Source organism: Nannospalax galili, unplaced genomic scaffold (assembly GCF_000622305.1).
Source record: "Nannospalax galili isolate Female #2095 unplaced genomic scaffold, S.galili_v1.0 scaffold291, whole genome shotgun sequence".
Classification (NCBI taxonomy): Eukaryota; Metazoa; Chordata; class Mammalia; order Rodentia; family Spalacidae; genus Nannospalax; species Nannospalax galili.
The window spans coordinates 3,955,244-3,967,992 of record NW_008330588.1 but is presented as its reverse complement, the minus strand read 5'-3'; the positions used below and the strand labels follow the sequence as shown (position 1 = coordinate 3,967,992).

At 45.8% G+C, this 12,749-nt stretch overlaps 1 protein-coding gene across 4 annotated transcripts in view; it reads left to right on the top strand.

Annotated features, from left to right (window-relative positions):
- The first annotated feature begins 45 nt into the window (after positions 1 to 45).
- Positions 46 to 12,749, top strand: part of Loxl2 (lysyl oxidase like 2) — a 96,351-nt gene continuing 83,647 nt past the window's right edge. For 2 of the 4 annotated variants that reach the window (XM_029554851.1, XM_029554849.1), the window contains exon 1: positions 492 to 618. The gene's annotated coding sequence lies outside the window, so the exon portion shown is untranslated. Of the gene's footprint in view, positions 269 to 491; positions 619 to 12,749 lie in introns of those variants that run through there. The other 2 variants (XM_017802675.2, XM_029554856.1) reach the window with 2 other exon arrangements.

The following is a 12,749-nucleotide window of genomic DNA, read 5'->3' as shown; positions in this document are numbered from 1 at the left end:
ACTTCAACAAAGGGGATCTGGAGGCCGGGCTAAACCGGGTGGCCGCCTTCTGGGCCGAGTTGGGGTCGGGGGAGGGGTTTGCGCAGATTCTGATAAAAACCACAGGAGAAAGGACCCACCCGGGACTGCAGCGCGCGGCTGCCCAAACTTCGCCGAGCTCTTCGGCGGGCGCCCTGCTTGGGAAAGGGGTGCAGCGGCGATCTGCGCGGAGAGGGGCTCCCTCCGAGAGCCCAGTTCCTGCCTGGCCACCGCGGACCCCTGCTGCCAAGTAAGGATGCCTAACCCCTTCATCCCCTCCCGCGGCGGCCGGGAGCTAGCGGGAGCATCCCCAGGTTCCATCCCCCTCTGGCCCCTCTCTCCGCCCAGCTCCGGGAAGGAATGCAGGAGGACGTGCGGGTTGACAGGTCCTCCTACCCCACCCCAGACTGGCAACCCCGCCCAGACCACCTCGCCTGGGTCCTTGGCTTCTGGTCTCCCCGGGAACCGTGGCGGGCCAGGACAGAGCCAGAGGGCCCTCGGGGAGCGCTGGATGCTCTGAGGGTGCAGGTTGGGGCCGGGACACTGGGGAGCTGTATCAGAGACCCGAGTTCTGGCTTTGAGGTGTGGAGTGAATTGTGGGTAAGGAGCAGAGGGAGCACTTCAGGTGGCTGTGAGGATCCCCGGGTCAAGCAGCTGTAGAGCGCACAGCCTGCAACTGTGTTTCCTTCTCAGCCCAGCCTTCTGGAAAGGCTCGACCGAGTGGAAGAGCTGTGTGAGCCGGGCCGGAGCCGGGGGCGCGGGGGGGTCTACATGCCAAGTATTCCTTCCCAGGCCTCCCTGGCTGGTCCTGGGATAGTGACCCTCTTTCCGCCGTAATCACCGAGGCGGCACAGTAGGAAAGAACCCACAGAAGTGAACCGGGGTAGGGTGGGGTGTGTGCGTGCAACCTTGTGTGATTCCTGAGGTTCCCAGTACTTGCCACTTCCACGCACGCCCTTTGCCCAGCTCTTCCTATCCCCACCCAGTCCTCTCCTGGTGATTACATCCCCCCCACCCCAACGCCGCCCACCTCTCCCACCCCGGCAAAGCAAATTCTCAGAGCCTTAGGGTGTAGCGGCCTGGCCGAAGTGTCTCTGTATTCGGCTCTACCATTAAAATGACTAAAAGAAACAAACGAAGTCATTTCTCTCCATCCCTCTTCACCCTGCCTCCACGAAGACCACCAGAAAACCGGGAGTGCAGGGTGGAGGGGTGTGCAGCTGCGCAGGTGGCGGGAAGAGGGGGGCTCAGTTACCAGATTGTGTGGCGTCAGAAACACGCCCAAATTAAGACCTTGGGATTGCAGAGATGTTAAAATCAGTTCACTAGATTATTTTTCACCCCAGAGGAGACTGCTGAAGTTCAAACGGCCTGGTTTTCAGTGTTGACTCCAACCCATATCCCTTAGCTAGAGCCCTCTCTTATATCACAGCTAGATGGTCATGAATGTGTGTCATCTTTGGGGAATCAGTAATTCACAATGTTTTGTGGACTTAATGGCCAGGGACACGGCCCAGGATTCATGAATTGATTTTCCTGACATGGAAGTCAGACTCATTGTGTTGACCTTACCTTGGACAAAGTTCTAACCTCCTTCCTAAGGAGTCTTTCTTTTCCCTTTCCCAGTCCCTGGTCCTTGGGATGACTGATAAGCCCACCACAAAATGTGCACAGCCCATGGGGCCCCTGGTGGTTGGCTCTCAGGGCTGTCCCTAGGGGGATTGTATCTCAGTGGTCCATTTTGTTTCCTCCTGTGATTTTGTGTTAAAAAGAGCCCAGTGGCAGGATGGAGTAGGAAAGAGCTGAAGTGTTGCTTCCCTTCGAGTTGCCTGACATTTTGATGCTTCCCAAGAGATTCAGTGGGACCGCTTCATTTATTGATTTTTTTCCATCTGGGAGCTTTTCATGGCCTCTTCCCAAGTTCCTACCCTCTGACCTCTGGATGACTAATTGGGAAGTGCCTTGTAAGGGAAACAGATAGGGGGGCTGTAGATGTGACCATCAGAAAGCTGACTAATGCCCTAGAAAATTCCAAATTGTTTATTTAAGTTTTATGCTAGAAATGTTCAAATATGCACTAGGGATAATGATGAATTCTCGTATTTCCTCCCTTTGTGCTCCGTGAGTTCACACTTACATCACCTCCCCTTTTTCTTTCTCACTGGCGTGTTCTAAAGCAAATTTTAATGCCATGTGATTATATATATATATATATGTGTGTGTCAGTGTGATTCTAAAAATATTAATTATGGTGCTATTGTGACACCTAAGTGAACAAAAATTATTTGCTATCCCCTGTTAGCCAGTTTATAATTATAATGTCTTCCAACTTGCTCCAAAATGTCTTCTTGTGATTGATCTGTGTCCTGCTTTATACAATGTATTGCAATCCTAGTGCATGTTACTCCGCTCTCCCATCCACTAAGTGATTTGACTTTTACTAAGTCTCACTGAGAGTGAGAATGGGTGGTACTAAATTCATGTTACCCTAAGGAGACTTGAAAATATGGAAATTGTATGGACTGTGTAACTGGCTGTTGGGCAAATCAGCATCTTCGAGGCTTGCTTCGTTCCTCGGTGTGTACACTTTTTAGAATGTTAGCATAGGATGCCAGCGGCTCCCTGAAGGGGACCCCTTGGTCTGCTGGTCCTCAAACTTGTACTTTCTGTACACTTGCTATCAGAAGTCCCTTTGTAAGTATTTAGTAGTTGGTCATTTGGTGTTGTCAGGAAACACAAAGTCAGAAAGCCTGGATTTGCTTCCCTTGTAGGAAAGCAATAGTCTTCCCAGGAGCTGGGGGCACACCACTCACTTACCCTTTAAAGCCAGGCATGACTGAGCCTTTGCAATTGTTCCCTGGCTACTTGATTTAAAAGTAGGATAAAGCAAATGACTGCAGTATGATTCTGGAACAGAGGCCAGGGAGAGGAATCTGGACAGGAGAGTCTCCCCTCTTTGAGTGTCACCTGGGTGTTTTGGCAGCTAGTTTCTCTTAACGTCCTTAACTCCTATGACAGAGATTGGAGCAGAAGTACCAGTTTCCTGCTGAAGTCCCTAGTTCACAGACAACTTAGTTTTTCTGCCTTGTCTGATGAGGACCAACACAGCAGAGGATTTTGCTCTTAGAATTTTCATTGGTTATGTTTATAAATGGGGGTGGGGTAAGAAGAAGAGGAGCTCAAGAGGTAAAATGTTGATTTTAAACTATACTCACTTTTCTGGCAACCTCAAATTCCCTTCTCCTTTAACTACCAGGCTGAGTCCACGGAGGCAGACACTAGGTGAGACTGTATCTGAGCATGATTTCATCTTTCTTTGTAATGTTTTGTAAAGAAATAATGTTCTCTACTACTGGTATCTACACCTGGCTTTAGTGGAATAGCTTGTGATTACTACCTTTAAATTCCTTCTGGAGAAAAGCCTTTGTGGCCAGTCTGCCTAGTAGTTATACCCTGGTAGGTCATGAAGGTTCAAAGGAAATAGCCGGAGCTGGCCCTACCCTGGACCACAGAACCTGCAAGACCAGCACTGTACACATGTGGAGGTCAAAGAACAGCTTTCAGGAGTTGATTCTGTTCCATCATGTGGGTTCTGGGGATCGAACTCAGGTTGCCCATCTTGGCAGCAAGTACTTTTATCTGCTGAACTATATTGCTGGCCTGATTTCTTAGGATGTTTTGAGTGTACTTATCCAAGTACATTCTTAAACAGGGAGATGGTGTTCAAGAGGTAGATGTGTGATCCTCCAGGGAATGTCAAGTCCAGAAGCAGATGACTGTGAAAGCATGTGGACCGAGGGGTGCACAGGTCCGTGTGGCCAGAGACCAGGGTGGCAGGCTGACACCAGTTCTTACCATTGCAGAAGATAGTGGAGGCCCGCTAAAGCTGGCGGCAGGAGCCGTGCTGTATCTTGAGGTGCAGCAAGAACAGTAGAATCAATCTTAGGAGGGTGCTTAAATAAGACTTGTGATTAGCACTAATGTTGATTCACAACAGTGATAGCAAAGAAAGTCTGCCCTGTTGAATAAGAATAAGAACTTTAGTGCCTTTGGGTATATGCCACTACCCTGTAGATGCCATAATCTTGAATGAGCTTGGAGACTCAGTACCAGCTGGCTTTGTGCAGCTGAGACCAGCCAGCTTCGCTGATGTGGCAGTTGGTGGCTGCTGCTATTGCTCACTGGGCTTCCAGACTTGGATGCCAAGGCTGTGATGGGCAGTGCAATGCCAGGTCTCACTCTTTTACCAAGTCCTAGCACAGCATTCCCATTCTGAGTATAGCCAGGAATTACCAGACAAGCTGAAGATGTGGCTATGGTCTCTGGGCTTGTGACTTGTGCTACTGGGCCCTCTGGGTTTGATTGTCATATAAGGCTCTGAAACAATTCACTGTTGGACCAGGTTGTTCCATTCAGACACTCAGGCAAGAGCCTGGCTCAGCAGCTTCTGGAGATGCAAAAGGCATGCAAAACCAAGGATGAGTCTTGCTCTGGGGGTCAGATCCTCTGGTACAAGAGTCTGGGGAAGCTGTCACTTAGGAAATGAGCCTAGGAACTATTTCCCTGGCCACTTATGGATGGGTCATCTCAGAAAAAAAGGGCTTGTGTACTCCCTCCAAACCAAGCCTCACACCATCTCCCACCTAGCATACTCAGCTGACCCCAGCCATCTGAGCCCCTCCCTACCTCAGCATCTACCTGGACTGACCCTGTGCACTTGAACCTGAGGGATTGGCATGCAGTCTGCAGTTAGTCCCACCCTTGGAGACACTGGGCTTGTTTGCCATGACTGGATTGCTTCCCAAGTTTGCATACCATTCTGGCCTCCTTCCTCTCCTTGTCAGTCTTTTGTGAACTTCCATCTCCCTTTGATTGGCACAGAAAGTCAGACCAATTTAGTTAGTTCTGAGATGGTTGTTCTGAGTTACAGTGTGTCTGAAAATGTGCTTGTGCATGTATGTGTACATATGTGTTTGTATGGCTGTACATGTGTATGTGTGTAGCACAAATAAAACTTACTCCCTGAATGGCATGTTAATAGTGGTTGATGGAGGGCTGTGGAGATAGCTCAGTTGGTAAAGTGCTTGCTGTGCAAGCATGAAGACTTTAGTTTGATCCCCAGAACCCATGTAAAAACGTTGGGCATGGTGGTACGCGATTCTGATCCTAGTACTGGAGAGACAGAGACAGGTAAATGCTTGGGGCTCACTGGCCAGCCAACTTAGCCTACTTGGCAAGCCTCAGGCCAGTAAGAGACCCTGCCTCAAAAACCAACATGGCTCAACAGTTAAGATCACTGGCTGTTCTTGTAGAAGTCCTGGGTTTGAATTCTAGCACCTACATGGCAGCTAACAACCTCCAGTTCCAGGGGATGTGACACCCTCTTCTGTCCTCCCTGGGCACTGCACAACATGGGTGCAATACACTCACACGTGAAAAAATTGAAAAGGGGCTAGAGAGATGTCTCAGTAATTAAGAACACTGATTGCTCTTGCAGAGGACTGGGGTTCAATTCCCAGCACCCACATGGCAGCTAACAACCATCTGTAACTCTAGTTCCAGGGACCTGAAGACTTTTTCTGACTTCTGCAGGCATTGTATGACATGGATGCACTTATATACATGCAAGCAATACATTCATACACATGAAATAAAATAAATTAAAAATTAACCAACATGAATGGAGCCTAAGAAACAATACCTGAGGTTGACCACTGGCCTCCACAGCATATGCATATATACACATACATACACACTCCACACATACATGTACTTTCATACACACACATACATACATACATACATACATACACATGCACAAAATTAAGTTTTAAATAGAGTGGTAGATGGGTAGAGTGATATCCTTCCTGGATTTTGTCCAGATTACTCTCAATTTTAGATCACACTAGTTATCACTCTTTGAGCCACTGGCTACAAGCCAGTCACTGTACCGGACACTTCAGACTCTCTGTATGACCCCCAAGGACCCTATCACTCTTCTCCATCTACAGATCTGAGGTCACTCTTGGCTGCTGACACTCTCAGTGTTATGTGTTATCCTATAGTCAAGCTATGCTTCCATTTGTCTTGGGGATGTAGACTGGGTATTTGAACCCAATGGCATCCTTATCTCGTGACTTTTTCTATGGCCTTTGAGCCCCAACTTTGGGTTTTCTCTTCATGCTGGAGAGACAAAGTATGTCTCTTACTCCACTTTGTGTACTTTTGTGTGTGGTGTGTGTGTGTGTGTGTGTGTGTGTGTGTGTGTGTGTGTGTACTATGCACATGTGCAGATGTGCTCACCCATGTGAACACATAAGAAGGTGAGGTTGATTTGGGATGTCTTTTTTGTTGTTGTTTTTGGTCTTTTTGAGACAGGGTCCCCCTGTAGCCTCAGCTGGTCTGGAGCTTTCTATGTAGACCAGGCTGGCTTTAAACTCACAGAGATCCACCTGCCTCTGCCTCCTGAGTGCTGGGACTAAAGGCATTCCTCACCACACCCAGCTTGATGTTGGGATGTCTTAATCACTTCTCCCACCTTATTTTTTTAGACAGCCTCTCTTACTGAACCTAGAGCTCAGTTTCAGCTAGGCTGGCTGGCCAGTGAACCCCTGGGATCCTCCTGTCTCCACCTCATTCCCTCCCCACTTTGGGAGCTGGGTTTACAGATGCATGCCTTTGTGTCCGGCTTTTTCATGCATGCTGGGTTTCAAGACTCAGGTCCTAATGTTGCACAACAAGTACTTTACCCATCTCCCCAGTCCCAGACACTCCATGTTTGACTTTTGCTTTCTGATCCAATCCAAGAGTTTCCAGTAAGCATATTTGAGAGTATTTGAAATTGTACCTCCAGCCTCCTCAGGAAACAGCCTGGCCAAAGTGAGATTCCACCTCAAGCCAGAGGTGGACTGCGGAGAACTTTGATTGGTCACAACAAATTATGCCAACAAAGGCCTCATTTTAGAGCCTAAAAAATATTCAGTTTTGTATGTCTACCTTCTTACCACTTCACTGTGCCCTGGACATTCCAGCTCTGTGACCAGAAATAGATGGTACTAAGGTAGAATTCAGGGGCAGGATCAGACCTGGCCCAGCCTGGTGTCAAAGTCTCCATTTGTCTGAAGTGTTCACAATAGCGTCTCTCATCCTCTGAACATACCTCATTCACCCAAGACAGTCTTCCTCCACAAAGGGATGTGTTCCACATGGCCAGTGGCAGTGACAGACCACAGCTGGGATCACCACTCTAGAGCGCCTCTGGGCTCAAAGCTAGGACCATTCATCTCTCCTGTTGATCTCAGCAGGAACCCAAGCAGGATGGTCAGTTGGAGGAGATAACCCTCACCTCAACCTCTAATCCCAAATCTGAATCTGTAGAGAATCTGAATCTGTCAAGTGGAACATTTTGTTGGGTGACAGAATTCCATTGAGCTCTGGCCCGTGGTGAGATGGCTTGGTCACCTGTGCCAAGCTTCATGTCTGGGGCACCAGGACCATGAATGGGAGCTCCAGGGTACAAGATGTGAAAATATGCTAGGAGGAATGAGTCATCTGCCTATTGACCAAGGACACAAGAAGCCGGTCATATACAATGGGGGCCTATAGAGGCCTGTTTTAGGAGGGCCCTAAACCCATGTTGAGGGAGGAAACAGTTACAAGAATCAGACAGAGATCAGGTTCCTTAAGAGCACCTTGAAAAGCCAAAAAGTAGGACATCCAAATACAACAAATGATTTTATAATGTGATGTGTTTCCCCGCATCTGTGCATGACTGGGAATTACTGTTGCTATTGTCAGAAATAATAGGTGTTGCTACTTATGAGCCTTGAAGGGAAGTACACTCCGGAAAGGTAACTGAGGACCAGAACAGCCCATGCCAAGGGGATGCAGTATGTCACACGCCAAAATCAAGAGCAGGTGGCTGTGTCTACCAGTCACAGGCAGGATACGACTGTCCATCATTTCCCACATCCAATGTGGGAACTGTGCCTTTTTAAATAGTCCTAGCTCATATCTGTCAACTTCCTTGTTTTATGGAAACCTTGTTTATGGTTTAGTGAAATCCAAATAGATCCTGAAAGAAAGTTTCAAGTTTTCTCAGATAATAGAGATGTTTCACTGCATGTGATTACTGGCTATTTTAAGGTGCTCACATCTCTGCCTGTTTGAATATATTTCAATTAGTAATAAAATCTGAGACTGGACACGAGAGGTCAGCCTTGTGGAACCATCAAGAATTATAGAAGGTGTGAGGGGTGGGACTGGAGAGATGGCTTGGTGGCTAAGAACACTGGCTGTTCTTCTAGAGGACCCAGGTTTGGTTTCTAGCATCCACAGGGGGGCTAACAACCATCTGAAATTCCAAGTTTCGGGGGCTCTTGCATCCATTTTGGCCTCTGTAGGTATTGCATACACATGGTGCACTTACATGCATCCAGACTAAATACTCATACACATAAAATAAAAATGAACTAAATTTCAAAAAAAGTGTTACAAGCCAGGCGTGTTGGTGCATGCTTTTAATTCCAGCACTTGGGAGGTAGAGGCAGGAGGATCTCTGTGAGATCGAAGTCAGCCTTTTCTACATAGTAAGTTCCAGGTTAGCTGGGGGCTAAGGGAGACCCTGTCTCAAAACAAAAAAAAAGAATGTCAGAGAGAAGTTGTCTTCTGTGTACATGTGTTTTGACTTTTCGTCAGTCTTAACATCTCTTTGTGATACTGTTATTATCCATTAAGCCTCTTGTTAATGACTTTAGAAAGAATATGACTTTCTTAGTGAAGAAATACAGTATGTTTTGTCTGTTGACCTGTAAAATACATGTAAGAAAAAAATCTAAGGCACATGTGCTCAGGAACTGCAGTAGTGACCTCGGTATTCTAAAGATGTTGTTTTACACAGATGTATTTGCTGTTTCTCATATAGCTTTATATTGGAAAAATACAGTTTGGAAGAACTCACTCGAGAAGGTGACCAAATTCCAAAATCAAATTACATAAAATGTGCCTTGTAACTTCTTTGTACAATAAATGAGGAAAGTCTGCAACACAGAAGAAGCAAGGCGCCATGAAGGACTAAGGAGAAGGTGTGAGGCAAATAGCATTTACAACCTGTGGATTTATTTAGTGTACGTGTGTGCAAATTCGTGTGTATGTGAGTGTCGTGTATCTGTACCTGGTGTATATGCAGCTGTGTGTGCTGATGGAGGCCAGAGGAGGCTGTCACGTGCCCTGTGCTATCACTCTCCACCGTATGCCTTTGAGAGAGGCTCTCTCACTGGACCTAGAGTTAGGCTGGTGGAGAGCAAGCCCCATTGATCCTCTCTGCCCCCACAGTGCTGGGGTTACAGACATGTGAGTCCACACCTGGCTCTTTACATGGATGTTAGGATTTGAACTTAGGTTCTCATGCTTACATAGCAAGTGCTCTTACCCACGGAGCCACTTCTCCAGCCCCCAAAGAGCATTTTTAATAAGAAACCCAGATGTAGAAAGCTGCACCTACTTTATTTCTCTACCCTTATCATTAGACTACATAAAGATGAAAATGAAACTACATTTATTATATTTATTTATTTATGTGAGCGAGTGTGTGTGTGTGTGTGTGAGAGAGAGAGAGAGAGAGAGAGAGAGAGAGAGAGAAAGAGAGAGAGTACATGTGGACATCAGAGGACAGTTTATGGATGTCAGTTCTCTCCTTCCACTATATAGAAACCTCCCTACCCTGTGAGGACATAAACAGAATGGAAGGTTGAAAATGATATTCCAAGCAAATGGATTCCAAAAGCTAGTGGAGCTGATTGACTAAACAGACTCTGAAGACAAAATATCTTAGACAAAGATATATATTACATATATCCTATTATTTATATTGATCAAAGAAACAATTTGTTAAGATAATATAAATTTAAATTTGTATGCACCAAGTGTTGGAGCACATGATTTTATCAGAACAAACACTATTAGACATGAAGGAGATTTAGGCTCTAGTATAATAGTGTATGACTTTAATATCAATAACTCTTTACAGAACTAGAAAAAAAAACCTAAAATTCATATGGGAGCACAAAATATATGAAGTAGCCAAGGAAACTTAAGCCAAAAGAGACTATGATTTCAAAACATACTACAGAGCCAGTGTGACAAACGCAGCATGTTATTACCTAAAAGCAGACAAGCAGGCCAGTGTAACACAAGGGGACTTAGAATAGATCCATGCATCTTTAGTCAACTGGTTCTCAGTAAAGGTGTTAAAAACATACATTAAGGGAACTGGAGACATGACACTATGGGTAAACTGCATGTTGTGTAAACATGAGGACCCAAGCCACATAAAATCTGGGTGTGGTGGCACGTGCCTGTGATCCCAGCTCTTGGAAGGCAGAGGCAAATGGATCATGGGAGCTCGCTAGCCAGTAAGTCTATGTAGCCCAAAAAGCAAGCTTTTAGGTTCAGAGAGACCCTGTATAAAAGCCTAAGGTGGAGAGTGATTGAGGAAGAGACGTAAAGTTGATGTCTGGCCTCCATACTCACACACATACATGAGTCCACCTGTACACAAACGTGCACACGTAAGCATACACCACACACAAATCTACACACACAAATAGACTAAGTATAGTTTCTTCAATCACTACTCCAGGGAAAACTGGATATCCAAGTGTAGGAGAGTGAACCGAGATTCTTATCTCACTCAGCACACACACACACACACACACACACACAAAATCAATGTGAATAGAAGACTTTAAGACCTAAAAACTTATTTTTGCTACTAGAGTAAAACATAAGGGAAAGCACTCAGGAAATTGGCACAGGCAAAGATTTCCTGGTTAGGAGCTCAGAAGTACAGGAAACAGGCAAGAACTGGTGACAGGAATTACCTCAGATTTAAAAGGTCCTGCACAGCAAGCACGCAACAGAGTGAAGACCATCTATTCACCTCAGAGGATTAATATGCTCTAGGATGTATAAAGAACACAAAAGATATAAACAGTCCAAAGAATGTGAAAATCTGAAAAGACATTTATTAAAGAGGAAATAAAAATGGCCAGTAACTTTTGGGGAAAAAAACTCATTTCTTTAGTGATCAGGAAAATGTAAATGAGAATGACAAAAAATTGCATCTCAATTATGAATGGATATTATCAAAAAAATGTTAGTGAGGATTTGGAGAAAAGGGAGGCTCTGTATATTGCCCTAGTGAGCTTTAACTGTCAACCTGACACAACCTAGAGTCATCTGAGAAGGGAGTCTCAGTTGAGGGAGCTTCCAGATCAGACTGGCCTGTGGGCATGTCTGTGGGAGATTGTTTTGATTGTCACTCGTTGTATGGTGGCCTGGTCCACTGTGTGCAGCACCATTCCCTGGCAAGTGGTCCGGGGCTATATAAGAAAGCTAACTGAGCATCAGCCTGTAAGTGAGCCTCTATGATTTCCACTTCAAGTTCCTGCTTGAGTTCTTGCCCTGGCTTCCCTTGGTGATGGATTGTGACCTATAAGGTGAAATAAACCCTTTCTTCCTGTAAGTTGCCTTTTTAAAGTTTATTTTTGTTTTCTTATATTATAAGTGTTTTGCCTACATGTATATAAGTGTACCACATGTATGCAGTACCTGTAGAGGCCAGAAGAGGGTGTCAAATCCCCTGAAACTGGAGTTTTGGTGATTGTGAGCTGGAAACCATGTGGATGCTGGAAACCAAACCTGGATCCTCTGTAAGAGCAGTATGTGCTCTTATCCACCTACCTAGCTCTCTAGTCCTGAAATACTGTATTCAGATATGATAAAGATGATGAAAAGGGGGAGGAGGAGGAGGAGGAGAAGGAGGAGGAGGAGGAGGAAGAGGAGGACGAGGACGAGGAGGAGGAACAGGAGGAACAGGAGGAGGAGGAGGAGGAACAGGAGGAACAGGAGGAGGAGGAACAGGAGGAGAACAGGAGAAGGAACAGGAGAAGGAGGAGGAGGAGGAAGAGGAGGAGGAGGAACAGAAGGAGGAGGAGGAGGATCCTGAGCATGTCTCAACACCCAAGAACTCAGGGTACAATCAGGAGACTAAAGCTAAGAATTCATGAAGAAAGAACTGAGCTAAACAATAAAGGTTTAGAGAATCTCTTCAAGAAGATTAAAGCAAAAAGTTTCCCCAAACTAGAGGAAGAGATACTCAAACACAAGAGGCATAGAACCCCAAACAGACATGACCAGAGAAGAACCTCTTCAAAATATAGCAAAGTCAAAATATAAAAAAGTACAAAGTAGAGGGGCTGGGGAGATGGCTCAGCAGTTAAGAACACTGGTTGTTCTTGAAGAAGACCCGAGTTCAAATTGCAGAACCCACGTGGCAGCTAACAACTGTCCTAACTCCAGTTCCAGGGGATCTGACAGCCTCTTCTGTCCTCCGAGGGCATTGCACGACATTGCACTTACCTACACACAGGTAATACACACATACACATAAAATAAAAATAATAAATAAAATATTTTTAAAAATACAAAGTAGAGAAACAACATTAAAAGCTACAAAGGCAGAAACATCAGAATAACAGACAACAATGTCCTCCAGCAAATGGTGGGGGTTTTGACTATTGAAATAGCACTGTTAATCGCCAGCTCAGAGACTGAAGCAAGGTCAAGGTCTGGAACCTCTTTCTCACCCTCTGGCAGCACCCTTGCTGCCCTCCATCCCAACTCGCTACAGACCCAGCGAGCATTAGTTGACCTGAGCTTTTTTCCATTGA